Here is a 14,120-nt window from a genome sequence, read left to right as displayed (position 1 = left end):
ATATGTCCTGAATGATATTGCCTATATTTTCTTCTAGTGTTTTTATAGCTTTAGGTTTTACATTTAAGTCTTTAATCCAACTTGAGTTAATTTTTGTATAAGCTGAAAGGAAGGAGTCCAATTTCAATTTTCTGCATATGGCTGGCCAGTTTTCCCAGCACCATTCATTAAATAGAGAATCCTTTCTCCATTGCTTGTTTTTTGTCAGATTTGTTGAAGATCAGATGATTGTAGGTGTGTGGTCTTATTTCTGAGTTTTCTGTCCTGTTTCATTGGTCTATGTGTCTGTTTTTGTACCAGTACCATGCTCTTTTGATTACTGCAGCCTTGTAGAATAGCTTGAAGTTGGAAGCATGATGCCTCCAGCTTGTTTCTTTTTACCTGGAATTGTCTTGGCTAGTCGGGCTCTTTTTTGATTCCATGTGAATTTTAAAATAGCTTCTTCTAATTCTGTGAAGAATGTCAATGGTAGTTTAATGGGAATAGCACTAAATCTATAAATTACTTTGGGCAATATGGCCATTTACATGATACTGATTCTTCCCATCCATGTAAAGCACCCAACTCAGGGTTCCAACAAGAATTAAGGTTAATTTATCGTCTGCTCCTTTGAGACAGAGTCTCACACTGTCACCTCGGCTAGGGGGTGCAATGGGCCTTGGCCCACTGCAACCTCCGCCTCCCAGGTTCAAGTGATTCTCCTGCCTCAGCCTCCCCAATAGCTGAGATTACAGGCGGCTGCCATCATGCCCAGCTAACTTTTTGTATTTTTAGAGAGATGGGGTTTCACCATGTTGGCCAGGCTGGTCTTGAACTCCTGACCTCAAACGATCCTCCCACCTCAGCCTCCCAAAGCGCTGGAATTACAGGCGTGAGCCACTGCACCCAGCCATGTCTGCTCATATAGTAATTCTTTTTACGTGCACACCCTGCAATATTACTGTGCTACTCAAAAGCTAATTATGGGGCCAGGCTTGTTGGCTCACGCCTGTAACCCCCCCAGGACTTTGGGAGGTCGAGGCCAGTGGATCACTTGAGGTTAGGAGTTCAAGAGCAGCCGGGCCAATATGGCGAAACCCCACCTCTGCTAAACACACAAAAACCAGGCGCAGTGGCGCGCGCCTGCAATCCCAGCTACTCCAGAGGCTGAGGCAGGAGAACCCCTTGAACCTGGGAAGCGAATGTTGCAGTGAGCCAAAGTCGCGCCACTGCACTCCAGCTTAGGCGACAGAGCAAAACTCTGTCTCAAAAAAAATAAATAAATAAAAGCTAATTATGGGACTTGTAAGAAAATATTAATTTCTCCATTTGTTTGTGTCCTCTATGATTTCCTTGAGAAGTGGCTTGTAGTTCTCCTTGAAGAGGTCCTTTATTACTTTGTTAGCTGTATTCCTAGGTATTTTATTCTCCTTATAGCAGTTGTGAATGGGAGTTCATTCATGATTTAGCTCTCTGCTTGTCTGTTGTTGGTATATAGAAATGCTTGTGATTTTGCCATTGATTTTGTATCCTGAGACTTTGCTGAAGTTGCTTATCGACTTAAGAAGTTTTTGGGCTGAGATGATGGGGTTTTCTAGATATAGGATCATGTCATCTGCAAACAAAGACAATTCAACTTCCTCCAAATAAAAGGTATTTGAATACGTTTTCTTTCTTTCCTTTGTCTTCTTGCCTTGGCCCAAACTTCCAATACTGTATTGAATAGGAATGGTAAGAGAGGGCATCCTTGTCTTATGCTGGTTTTCAAGGGGAATGCTTCCAGCTTTTGCCCATTCCGTATGATATTGGCTATGGTTGTGTGTGTGTGTTTTTTTTTTTTTTTTTTTTTTTTTTAGATGGAGTTGCGCTCTAGTTGCCCAGTCTGGAGTGCAATGCAACCTCCACCTCTTGGGTTCAAGCAATTCTTCTACCTCAGCTTCCTGAGTAGCTGAGATTACAGATGCACGCCACCAGGCCCTGCTAATTTTTTTTGTAATTTTAGTAGAGACGGGATTTCACCGTGTTGGCCAGTCTGGTCTCGAACTCCTAACCTCAGGTTATCCTCCCTCCTCAGCCTCCCAAAGTGTTGGGATTACAGGCTTGAGCCACCATGCCCAGAGTTTTGTTTTTTTTTTTAATTGTTTTTTAATAAATTATTTCTTCAATACCTAGTTTATAGTTAATTGTTTCTTCAATACCTTGCTCATTGTAAGTTTTTTTCATGAAGAGATGTTGAATTTTATTGAAGGCCTTTTCTGCACCTATTGAGATAATCATGTGACTTTTGTCTTTCTTTCTATTTATGTGGTGAATTACATTTGTTGACTTGTGTATGTTGAACCGGCTTTGCATTCCAGGGCTGAAGACTACTTGATCCTGGTGGATAAGCTTTTTGATGTGCTGCTGAATTCAGTTTGCCGGTATTTCATTGAGAATTTTTGCATCAATGTTCATCTGGAATATTGGCCTGAAGTTTTCTTTTTTTGTTGTTGTATCTCTGCCAAGTTTTAGTATCAAAATGATGCTGGCTTCATAAAATGAGTTAGGGAAGAGTCCCTCCTTTTTAATTGTTTGGAATAGTTTGAGTAAAAATGGTTCCAGCTCTTTGTATCTCTGGTAGAATTCAGCTGTAAATCTGTCTGGTCTCGGGCTTTTTTTGGTTGGTAGGCTATTTATTACTGCCTCAATTTTAGAACTTGTTATTGTTTTATTCAGGGATTTAATTTTTTCCTGGTTCAGTCTTGGGAGGGTGTCTGTGTCCAGGAATTTATCCATTTCTTCTAGATTTTCTTGTTTATGTATATAGAAGCATTTATAGTATTCTCTGATGGTCGTTTGCATTTCTGTGGGGTCACTGGTGATATGCCCCTTATCATTTCTGATTGTGTCTATTTGGTTCTTCTCTTTTCTCTGATTTATTAATCTAGCTAGCATTCTATCTATTTTATTTCATTTTTCAAAAAAAAAAACTGCTGGATTTGTTGATTTTTTGAGGACAAGATTTAAATTTTTTTTTAAATTTATTTATTATTATTATACTTTAAGTTCTAGGGTACATGTGCATAACATGCAGGTTTGTTACATATGTATACTTGTGCCATGTTGGTGTGCTGCACCCATCAACTTGTCAGCACCCATCAACTCGTCATTTACATCAGGTATAACTCCCAATGCATTCCCTCCCCCCTCCCCCCTCCCCATGATAGGCCCCGGTGTGTGATGTTCCCCTTCCCGAGTCCAAGTGATCTCATTGTTCAGTTCCCACCTATGAGTGAGAACATGCGGTGTTTGGTTTTCTGTTCTTGTGATAGTTTGCTAAGAATGATGGTTTCCAGCTGCATCCATGTCCCTACAAAGGACACAAACTCATCCTTTTTTATGGCTGCATAGTATTCCATGGTGTATATGTGCCACATTTTCTTAATCCAATCTGTCTCTGATGGACATTTGGGTTGATTCCAAGTCTTTGCTATTGTGAATAGTGCCGCAATAAACATACGTGTGCATGTGTCTTTATAGCAGCATAATTTATAATCCTTTGGGTATATACCCAGTAATGGGATGGCTGGGTCATATGGATTTTAAAAATTTTGATGTTTTGGTCTCTACCTACTTCAGCTCCTCTCTGATCTTGTTTTTTTTTTTTTCTTGTCTTCTGCTAGCTTTCGGGCTTGTTTGCTCTTGGTTCTCTAGTTCTTTTAGTTGCGATGCTAGGATGTAGAATTGAGATATTTATAGCTTTTTGATGTGGGCATTTAGTGCTATAAATTTCTGTCTTAACACTGATTTAGCTGCATCCCAAGGATTCAGGTATATTGTCTCCTTGTTCTCATAAGTTTCAAAGAACTTCTTGATTTCTGCCTCAATTTCATTATTTAACAAGGAGTCATTCAGGAGCAAGTAGTCAATTTTCCATGTAGTTGTGTGGTTTTGAGTGAGTTTCTTAATCTTGAGTTATAATTGATTGTGCTGTAGTCTGAGAGATTGTTATTTCAGTTCTTTTGCTTTTGCTGAAGAGTGTTTTACTTCTGATTATGTGATCAATTTTGGAGTAAGTGCCATGTGGCAATAAGAAGAATGTATATTCTGGGTGGAGAGTTCTGTAGATATCTTTCAGGTCTGCTTGATCCAGAGCTGAGTTCAGGTACTGAATATCTTTGTTAATTTTCTCTCTCAGTGATCTGTCTAATATTGTCAGTGGGCTACTAAAGACTTCCACTGTTATATGTAGGGGTCTAAGTCTCTTTGTAGGTCTCTAAGAACTTGCTTTATGAATACTAGGTACTCCTTGTATTGGGTGCATATTTATCTAGGATAGTTAGCTCTTCTTGTTGATTTGAACGCTTTGCCATTATGTAATGCCCTTCTTTGTCTTTTTTGATCTTTGTTGGTTTAAAGTCTTTTATATGAGTAACTAGGATTATGACCCCTACTTTTTTCTGTTTTCCGTTTGCTTGGTAAATTTTCCTCCATTCCTTTATTTTAAGCCTCTGTGTGTGTTTTCATGTGAGATGGGTCTCCTGAAGACAGCATCCTAATGGGGCTTGACTCTTTATCCAGTTTGCTACTCTGTGTCTTTTAATTGGGGCATTTAGTCCATTTACATTTAAGGTTAATATTGCTATGTGAGAATTTGATCCTGCCATCATTGTGCTAGCTGGTTAATTTTCAGACTTGTTTATGTGATTGCTTCATAGTGTCATTGGTCTGTGTACTTCAGTGTGCTTTTGCAGTGACTGGTAACTGTTTTTACTTTCCACATTTTGTGCTTCTTTCAGGAGTTCTTGCAAGGCAGGCCTGGTGCTGACATGTTCCCTCAGCATTTGTTTGTTTGAAAAGGATCTCGTTTTTCCTTTGCTTATGAAGCTTAGTTTGGCCAGATACTAAGTTCTGGGTTAGGAATTCTTCTTCTTAAGAATGTTGAATATTGGCCCCTAATCTCCTCTGGCTTATAGAGTTTCTGCTGAGAGGTCTGCTGATAGTCTGATGGACTTACCTTTGTAGGTGACCTGGCCTTTTTCTCTGGCTGCCCTTACATTTTTTCTTTCATTTCAACCTTGGAGAATCTGATGATTATGTGTCTTGGGGTTGGTCTTCTCATAGAGTATCTTACTGGGGTTCTCTTTATTTCCTGACTTTGAATGTTGGCTTGTGTTGCTAGGTTGGGGAAGTTCTCCTGGATGATATCCTGAAGTATGTTTGCCAACTTGGTTTCATTCCCCCTGTGTTTTTCAGGTACTCCAATCAGTCATATATTCAGTCTTTTTACATACTCCCATATTTCTCAGAGGTTTTGTTCATTCCTCTTCATTCTTTTTTCTCTATTCTTGTCTGCCTGTCTTACTTCAGAAAGATAGTCTTCAAGCTCTGAGATGCTTTCCTCTGCTTGTTCTATTTGGCTATATTCATACTTGTAATTGCATTGTGAAGTTCTCATGTGTATTTTTCAGCTTTATCATGTCAGTTATGTTTCTCTCTTAACTGGCTGTTCTGGTTATGAGCTCCTGTAATGTTTTATCATTATTCTTAGCTTATTTGCATTGGATTAGAACATGCTCCTTTAGTTCAGTGAATTTCATTATTACCCACCTTTGGAAGACTACTTCTGTCAATTTATCCATCTCAGCTTTAGCCCAGTTCTGTGCCCTTGCTGGAAAGATGTTGTGGTCATTTGGAGGAGAAGAGGCACTCTAGCTTTTTGAGTTTTCAGTGTTTTTGCATTGATTCTTTCTCATCTTTGTAGGCTTAGCTATCTTTGATCTTTGGGGTTGCTGACCTTTGAATGGGGTTTTTGTGGGGTCTTTTCAGTTGATGTTGTTGCTGCTTTCTGGTTTTTTATAATTATTTATTATTATTATTATTTTAAGAGTCAGGCCACTCTTCTGTAGGGCTCTTGTGGTTTGCTGGGGGTCACTTCAGACCCTAGTTACCTCGGTCCCTTCTGCACTTAGAGGTATCACCAGTGAAGGCTGTGAAACAACAAAGATGGAAGCCTGCTCCTTCCTCTGGGAGCTCTGTCCAAAGGGGGCATCAACCTGGTGCCAGCTGGAATGCTCCTAGTAGGAGGTGTCTGGAGACCCCTTTTAGGAGGTCTCATGTAGTCAGGAGGAATGGAATCAAGGACTCGCTTAAAGAAGCAGTCTGGCTGCCCCTTGGCAGAGCAAGTGCCCTGCACTAGCTGCCCAACCTCTCCAGAACCAGCCGCCTGGCAAGACTAAGTCTGCTGAACCACACAGACAGCAGCTGCCGCTCCCCCTAGGTACTCCATTCCAGGGAGAGATCACAGTTCTGTTCATATAACCATGGCTGGAGTTGCTGAAATTCCCATAGGGAGGCCTCACCCAGTGAGGAGGGATAGATCAGGTTCCCACTTCAAGAAACAGGCTGGCCACAATCAGGACAGCACTTGTGGTAGGTTGTGGGGAATTCCTTTTGGTCCCCGGTGCCAGTAGGCTAGAGTGGCTGACTCCAACTGCAGATCTGGTAACTGCCCCTCCCTCCGGGAATTCAGTCCCTTTCAGGCTGTCACCAGCCTGCCACTGCTTGCTGGGTAGAATTCTAAGCCAGTGAGTCTTGGGAGGTGCCATGAGAGTGGAGCCCCACAGGAAGATGCCTCCCTGTATTGAGCCCCCTTTTCAGGGGAATGCCTGGGACCTCTTCCTTGCCAGAATTCCCAGGACTGGAGAATGCAAAACCCCTGGGTTTTCCTGCATGCCCGAGTGAACAAGCGGCTGTTTCACCAAGACTCCACAAAGCTCTGTGCTTCAGACCAAGGCCCTGGTGACTTGGGCTCAGGAGGGCATCTCCTGATACACAGCTTGCGAAGATCCATAGGAAAGGTGTGGCTTCCTGGGCAGGGTCGCACAATTACTCGCCATCTCCCTTGGCTGTGTGGGGGCTCTGTGGCTTCCTGCTGCTCCCAGGTGAGCCATCACCCCACCCTGCTTTTCCTCAGTCTCTGTGCGTCAAGCCGTCTGCCTACTCAGTCCCATTGTGAGAATCTGGATACCTCAGTCAAAGGTACAGTGTACACTTGCTGTTTTGTGAGAGCCACAGACCACAGCTGCTTCTAATTAGCCATCCCCTCCCCTGTTATATTTTTCTTATTAGGACACCAGTCATGTTGGATGAGGTCCTACTCTAATTGGGTGTGACCCTTTCTTAGCTTGATTACATCTTTAAAGACCCTATTTCTAAATAAGGTCACTGTGTTAGTATGGGGCTGGGTAATTTACAGAGAGAAAGTGTTTATTTTACTCATGGTTCTGTAGAGTGTATAGGAATCCTGGTGCCAGCATCTCCTTCTAGTGAGGCCTCAGGAAGCTTATAATCAGAAGGGAAAGGGGAGGAGTGTATCACATGGCAAGAAAGGAAGTAAGAGGGAGAGTGGGGAAGCACTACAGTCTTTTAAACAATCAGAGTTTGCATCAGCTCAGAGAGAGAATTCACTCATTACCAAGGGAATGGTGTTGAGCCATTCATAAAGGATCCACCCCTATGAAACAATCACCCCCCACCAGGTCCCACCCTCAATATTGGTGGTTACTTTTCAACATGAGATTTGGAGGGGACAAACATCCAAACCATATCACTCCACCCCAGCTCCCTAAATCTCATGTCTTTCTCACATTGCAAAATACAAGCATGCCTTCCCAATAGTCCCTAAAAGTCCTAACTTGTTACAGCATCAAGTCAAAGTACTAATTCTCACCTGAGACACATCTCTTTCCAAATATGAGCCTGTAAAATAAAAAGACAAGTTGTTTACTTCCAAGGTACAGTAGTTGTGTAGGCATAGACATTCCCATTCCAAAAGGGAGAAATTGGCCAAAAGAAAGGGGCAACGTGTCCCATGTGAGTCTGAAACCCAGACTAGAATAGGGCAGTGATGCCCCAGGCCTGGCTCACAGGACCATTCTTTTCTCCCAGGCCTCTCGGCCTGTGATGGGAGGGGCAGCCTGGATGACTTCTGAAATGCCTTTGAAGCCTCTTCTCCATTGTTTTGGATAGTAACACCTGGCTCCCTCTTAGTCAGGCAAATCTCTCTAGCAAGTGATTTTTCTGCAGCCTGCTTATATTCCTCTCCTGAAAAAGATTTTTCTTTTTCTGCCACATAGCCAAGCTGCAAATTTTCCAAACTTTTACATTATGCTTCCCTATTAATTATAAATTCTAATATTAAGTCATTTCTGTGCTCCCACCTCTGATTATAGGTTGTTAGATGCAACCACATCAAATTTTGAACACTTTGCTGCTTGGAAATTTCTTCTACCAGATACCTTAGGTCATCTTACGTTCAGTGCTCCACAGATCCCTAGGGCGTGTACACGTGTCCAGGCTGTGTGCTAGGGCATAAACAGGTGACCTTTACTCCAGTTCCCAATAGCTTCCTAATTTCCATCTGAGACTTCATCAGCCTGGACTTCAGTCTCCATGTCTCTATCAGCATTTTGGTCACAACCATTTAACCAGTGTCTAAGAAGTTATAAACTTTCCCTTGTCTTCCTACCTTCTTCTGAGCCCTTCAAATTCTTCCAGTCTCTGCCCATTACCCAGTTCCAAAGTTGCTTCCACATATTCAGTTATGTTTCTATCAACATCCCACTCCTAGGTATCAATATTCTGTTAGTTTGTTCTTGTGTTGTTATAAAGAAACACCTGAAGTTGACTAATTTATGAAGAAAAGATGTTTATTTTGGTTCACAGTTCTGCAGGTTGTACAGGAAGTGTGGTGCCAGCATCTGCTTCTGGCGATGGCCTCACAGAGCTTCCAATAATGGCAGAAAGTGAAAGGGAGTAGTGTATTACATGACAAGAGAAGGAGTAAGAGAGAGAGGAAGGATGTCTTTTTAATAGCCAGATCTTGTGTGAACTCAGAGTGAGAATTCAGTCATTACCAGGGTATGGCACTAAGCTATTCATGAAGGATCCTTCCCATGATCTAACACATCCCCCTAGGCCTCACCTCCAACACTGGAGGACACATTTTAAGATGAGATTTGGAAGGGACAAACATCGAAGACATCTCAGTCACATAAACAGGAAATGAAGGTTGGGGCTCCAACATGTCTTTTTTGGGGGGCACAGAATTCATCCCACAACAAAAGCCTTTCATTTAATTTTTTTGTTTAGTTGAGAGTAATTCTTTTAAACCACTAATCATTGTCATACTATCTGTCAGCCTTCAGTAATTTGAATAGCTCATATTGAATCTAGTAGCTCAGAGATAAAACAAAGAGGTTCTAAAAATAGTTATAACTGGTTCTTGGATATTGATTTTGGTCTATTAAGGTATTGTCACAATACCTTCATTTCTAATGTAAGTAGTCTGATTTTATTTGAGACATCAGTAAGGAATCATGTTGATTACACCAACATGGTAGATAAAAGATTTTGGTAGAAAATCTAACAATTATTTGTTAAATATGTTAAATTTGTTAAATATTAAATACCACCCTTATTCAGTCCAACCCTCAACCGTTTCATTTTCTACATTGCTGCTTCTAGAATTTATTCCTAAACAATTAACTAAAATGTATCTTAGGTTATCATCAGACTGATTTTTGTTTTGTTTTCTTAATATAGCTAGAATCAAATGCTTGTATGTCTATCATCAGGTTGCTAGAACTCAGATTTTGAATGTGGTCAATAGATTTGTTTGAATGTTTTGTTACAGAAAATGTAAAGTGCTTGATGTAGAGTAGGTGTAATATTTTAAATACATTCACCATGCATTTATCAAGGCCTTATTGTCTGCTAATCACTGTGCCAAGTTTTGGAGACATAAATATGCTAAGGCAAAAATTCCTTCTCTCAAGAAACAGTCTGTGGAAGACACAACTATGTAAATAGGTGTGTAACACTATAATATCATAGTAGGAAAATATAATCAGTTATGGGTCCACACATTATTTCCTTTTGGAATGTGAGCCTGCTACCTGTTCTGTTTGTTCGTTTTACAGCCCACATGCTCAGAGGTAAGAATGGCATTCATATTTTAATTGTTTAAAATAATTCAAAAGAAGAATAATAGTTTAGGACAAGTGAAACTGATATGAAACTAACATTTCAGTGTTCATAAATAAAATTTTATTGGCACACAGTTCTTCCCATTCTTGGTGTATTATCTGTGGCTTTTCTTATGCTATATTTAGGTAGTAGAATACTTACGACAGAGATGCTGTGGTCCTTGAAGCCTAAAATGTTTATTATTTAGCCCTTTCTAAAAAATGTTTAGCAACGCTTGTAAAAGGTGCTTTTGGAATAATGAAGAAAGGGTGACTATTATTTTTTGAAAAACTAACAGTGACTTGTGACTATGAAGAAATTTGCATTTAACTTTTATTCACTTGAAAGTACTGAGAGAAAGAACTCAAGAAAACTGCAAGACTGTTTATTGATAGGTAGATCCTGAAATTTACCAGTTTATGGAGCAGCCAGAGGTAAGTGGTGCCCAGGAAAGGATCATGTGTGAATAAGACACATATTATTTGTCCTGGGACCTTTCAAGTTTAATCTGAGAGATATAGCGTTAATTTTAATTTTTCACATGCCCCATCTTCTTACTAATCTTTCTTTCTATCTAACACCTGTAATTTCTAGAGAATTATTTGAAAATAACTGTCCATTCCTGAGGCTATTGTGTTTCAGTCCACTAGAACCCTCCAGCAGACCAACGGGAACCTCGAGAAGTGCCTATAAACTCCACTTTCTTACCATTACCAGGGAGGCAGTGCAGAGTTGGGTATTTTAGAAAAGCCAACCTTAAATCCTTTCTATTGAGGCTAATTGATCAATAACGAGTCACCACACTTACAAATGGTTTAATGTAAACAAATAGTTTTTTAATTTAAAAGTTTCTGATATTTTAATTCAGTAACTGAGAATTCATCCAGAATGAATCATCTGAATGTACAAAAAGAGTCACTTAGAAAAGGAATAACTTTCCTTATCTTTCTTGCTGGACTGAACTAATTTTTTCTACATAAAATGTCTATTGTTTCCTTCTCTATTTCACAAAAGTAGCTTTATTTTTATGAAACTTTCCTCTTTTCCCTTTTCTTTTTCTTTCATTTTCTAATAGAACAAAGCAGAAAGTGAAAATTTTCTCTTGGACTTGATTTGAGAGTGGAAAAGATTTTTTGTAGGCATAAAATGAATGACAGAAAGATAACATTTTGATATCTCTGAGATAATGCTGGATGATGTTAACTGTAGCTTAAATTTACTTCCCAGCTTGCCTTGGGTTGGAATATCACTTTCAGATCACTAAATACTAAGGATGCAAAGATGGTTCTATAAGTTACAATTGTATGTTACATCAATTGTACATTTCTTCAAAGATCATTCAAGGCTTTTTAAAAAATTGTTTTGAGGTATATTCTAAGTATTCCCAGGCTGAAGGGCAAAGGAATTATATAAATTTAGCTTCTTTATACTCTAAGTCTATAATACTCACACTTATCTGATCTCTTGAAACTCAAAGTAGACATTTTAAAGTGTCTATCATTGATATATTCCATATGTGTTTGATATCATAGGTCAATTGCATTTTATTTTTATATTTGGGAAAAATATTCTTTAAATAGCAGTATATAGTTATAACCTGCAGTGTAGAACTTTTTAAAATCTATATCAGTTACATTACTATAATTCTATTGTGAATTTTTTTCATACTACAAACTGAAAGAAAACAGTTTTCAAAGAAATAGAAATTATTAAAAAATGAAAAATACAGATCATAAGCCTAGTATTATAATTTTCCATGTATTTTATTCATTGTCATAAGCTTATTGTCACTGCAATTCTACTTAAGAGTTGAGAAAAGTGGATACTAATTTTCCCAGGCAGGTCTACTTTTGGAGCACAAATATAATGCTGCTATAATTTGAAGATGACTAGTGTTCACACTGTGAATGCATCTGAAGTCACATTCTGCAGAATACCAGATACCTATGACTCAGAAAACGGGTGAGCTTTTCCCAGAAGTTCACGGATCAGTTAAAAGAATTTTTGCAAGACATTTAATTAAAAGACAGATGAATACATAATCTCTCTCTTCTTATTCCTTATCTGAAAGGACATAGATACAGAATATTTTTAGTTATCTTCAATAATTATGAGTTAATCAAAACTTTAACTTTTAATTATGCAGTATTTCAAATTTAAGCTCTAAGGCAACTAGAAAATTTTCCAAAGATATTTTTGTATTAGGAGTGTATATATTTATATTGATATTGATATAATATGTGACATATAATATATGATAAAAATTCCAAGTGAAATTAACACAACTATTTTTACATATATCAAAGGCAAATATGTTAACTAGTACATTATTTTACTCAGGATTTATTTCTTTTATGTGTATGAGACTACTTAGTTTAACCTATCTGTAAGTACAAATGGATTGTCTCAGTATTGCATATCCATTGCTTATGTTTTTGGGCTTATGTTTGCCCTAAAACCATAAGAATAATTAAATATATGTATACTATTTTGGCTTAAGACATTATTTTAGATCAAGTTGGACTATAATCCTTGAAGTGGGTTTTTATCTCTACATGCAATAAACAGTACATATCTCACATAGGAAAGAGTAATTGAGCTCTGCCTTCATCCTCCTTAATAAACCAGACTGGACCCTATTTCTCCAACTCCAGTAAGTTTCATATTCCCTGGCAAAGCAGATTAAATCAAGCTGATAATGAAGAAGAAGAAGAAGGAGCTAATAGTGGGAAGCAGAAGCATTGCATAATCAGTTATACCATACTGAGGTCGTCATCCTTCAGGTGCACTTTTTGAAACTGACTAGTAGGCTCCAGAGAACTTTTGAACTTCAAATAAACATTTGTAATTGTGTGTCAAAAACCTGTATCAACTACAAGCACAAACGTGCACATCAATCGCAGTGCATCTTAAGTAACAATTTTAAATTCAGAAAATTGTACTGGGAACAAAACAAGAAAGTTAACCTTGGACCTATAGCAAGAAGTGGCATGTGCAAGTGTGTCTGTTAGTAATTGGAGTGGGACATGGTTTTTAAAGTCTTAGTTGAAAATTTCTAAAAATGTTTAAGATAAGGTGCTTTTAGAATTTTTCAAATATCACTCATTTTACTCATCTATCTTGTAACAATTCTTTTTTTTCATTTGCCTGCCAAATTGGTCATAATATAGAAATCAGGTATGGTTTAAATTATATTAATTTTGCTTATTAAAAATGTATGCAAATATGCTACTAGAAGTTAACTTCTCTTTCAAGGTATGTCGATTATACTTCAATAAATTTGTGTATATTACTTTCAAAAGCTATTATGTTGAAGAGATTTGTATACTTTTAAAATTTTATGAAAATTATTTAATTGAGAAAGAGTAGTTGAATAGCCAAAAAAAGTGAAACTTGTATTTAATATAAAGTTCCTAAGAACTTTATATTTCCTAAGAACTTCCTGAGAAGGCACAGGGTTTAGAAAACTTACACAGGGATAGTATCTAATTTGGAGGTAAAGCCCTTCTTTTGATATAACAAGAAAGCAAAGATGGGATATATTAGGATTGATGTAGATTTACAGGTGGATTTGGGAAGTTAAGGAAGATCCGACCCTTTGTCTTCTCTGTTCTCAGTGGAATAGAAAGAGATTGTATTAGTCCATTTTCATGCTGCTGATAAAGACATACCCAAGACAGGGCAACTTACAAAAGAAAGAGGTTTAATGGGCTTAGAGTTCCACATGGCTGGGGAGACCTCATAGTCATGGCAGAAGAAAAAGAGGAGCAAGTCACATCTTATGTGGATGGTGGCAGGCAAAAAGATAGCTTGTGCAGGGAAACTCACCCTTTTTTATTTTATGTTTTTTGACATGGAGTCTCACTCTGTCATCCAGGCTGCGATGCAGCGGCAAAATCTCGGCTCACTGCAACCTCTGCCCCCTGAGGTCAAGTGATTCTCCCTCAGGCTCCCGAGTAGCCAGGAATACAGGCATGCACCACCACACCTGGCTAATTTTTGTATTTTTAGTAGAGATGAGGTTTCACCAAGTTGGCCAGGCTGGTCTTGAACTCCTAACCTCAGATGATCTGCCTGCCTTGGCCTCCCAAAGTGCTGAGATTGCAGGCATGAGCCACTGTGCCCAGCCCAGA

Source organism: Macaca fascicularis, chromosome 18, assembly GCF_037993035.2.
Source record: "Macaca fascicularis isolate 582-1 chromosome 18, T2T-MFA8v1.1".
NCBI classification, from domain to species: Eukaryota; Metazoa; Chordata; class Mammalia; order Primates; family Cercopithecidae; genus Macaca; species Macaca fascicularis.
This window is presented reverse-complemented; position numbering follows the sequence as displayed.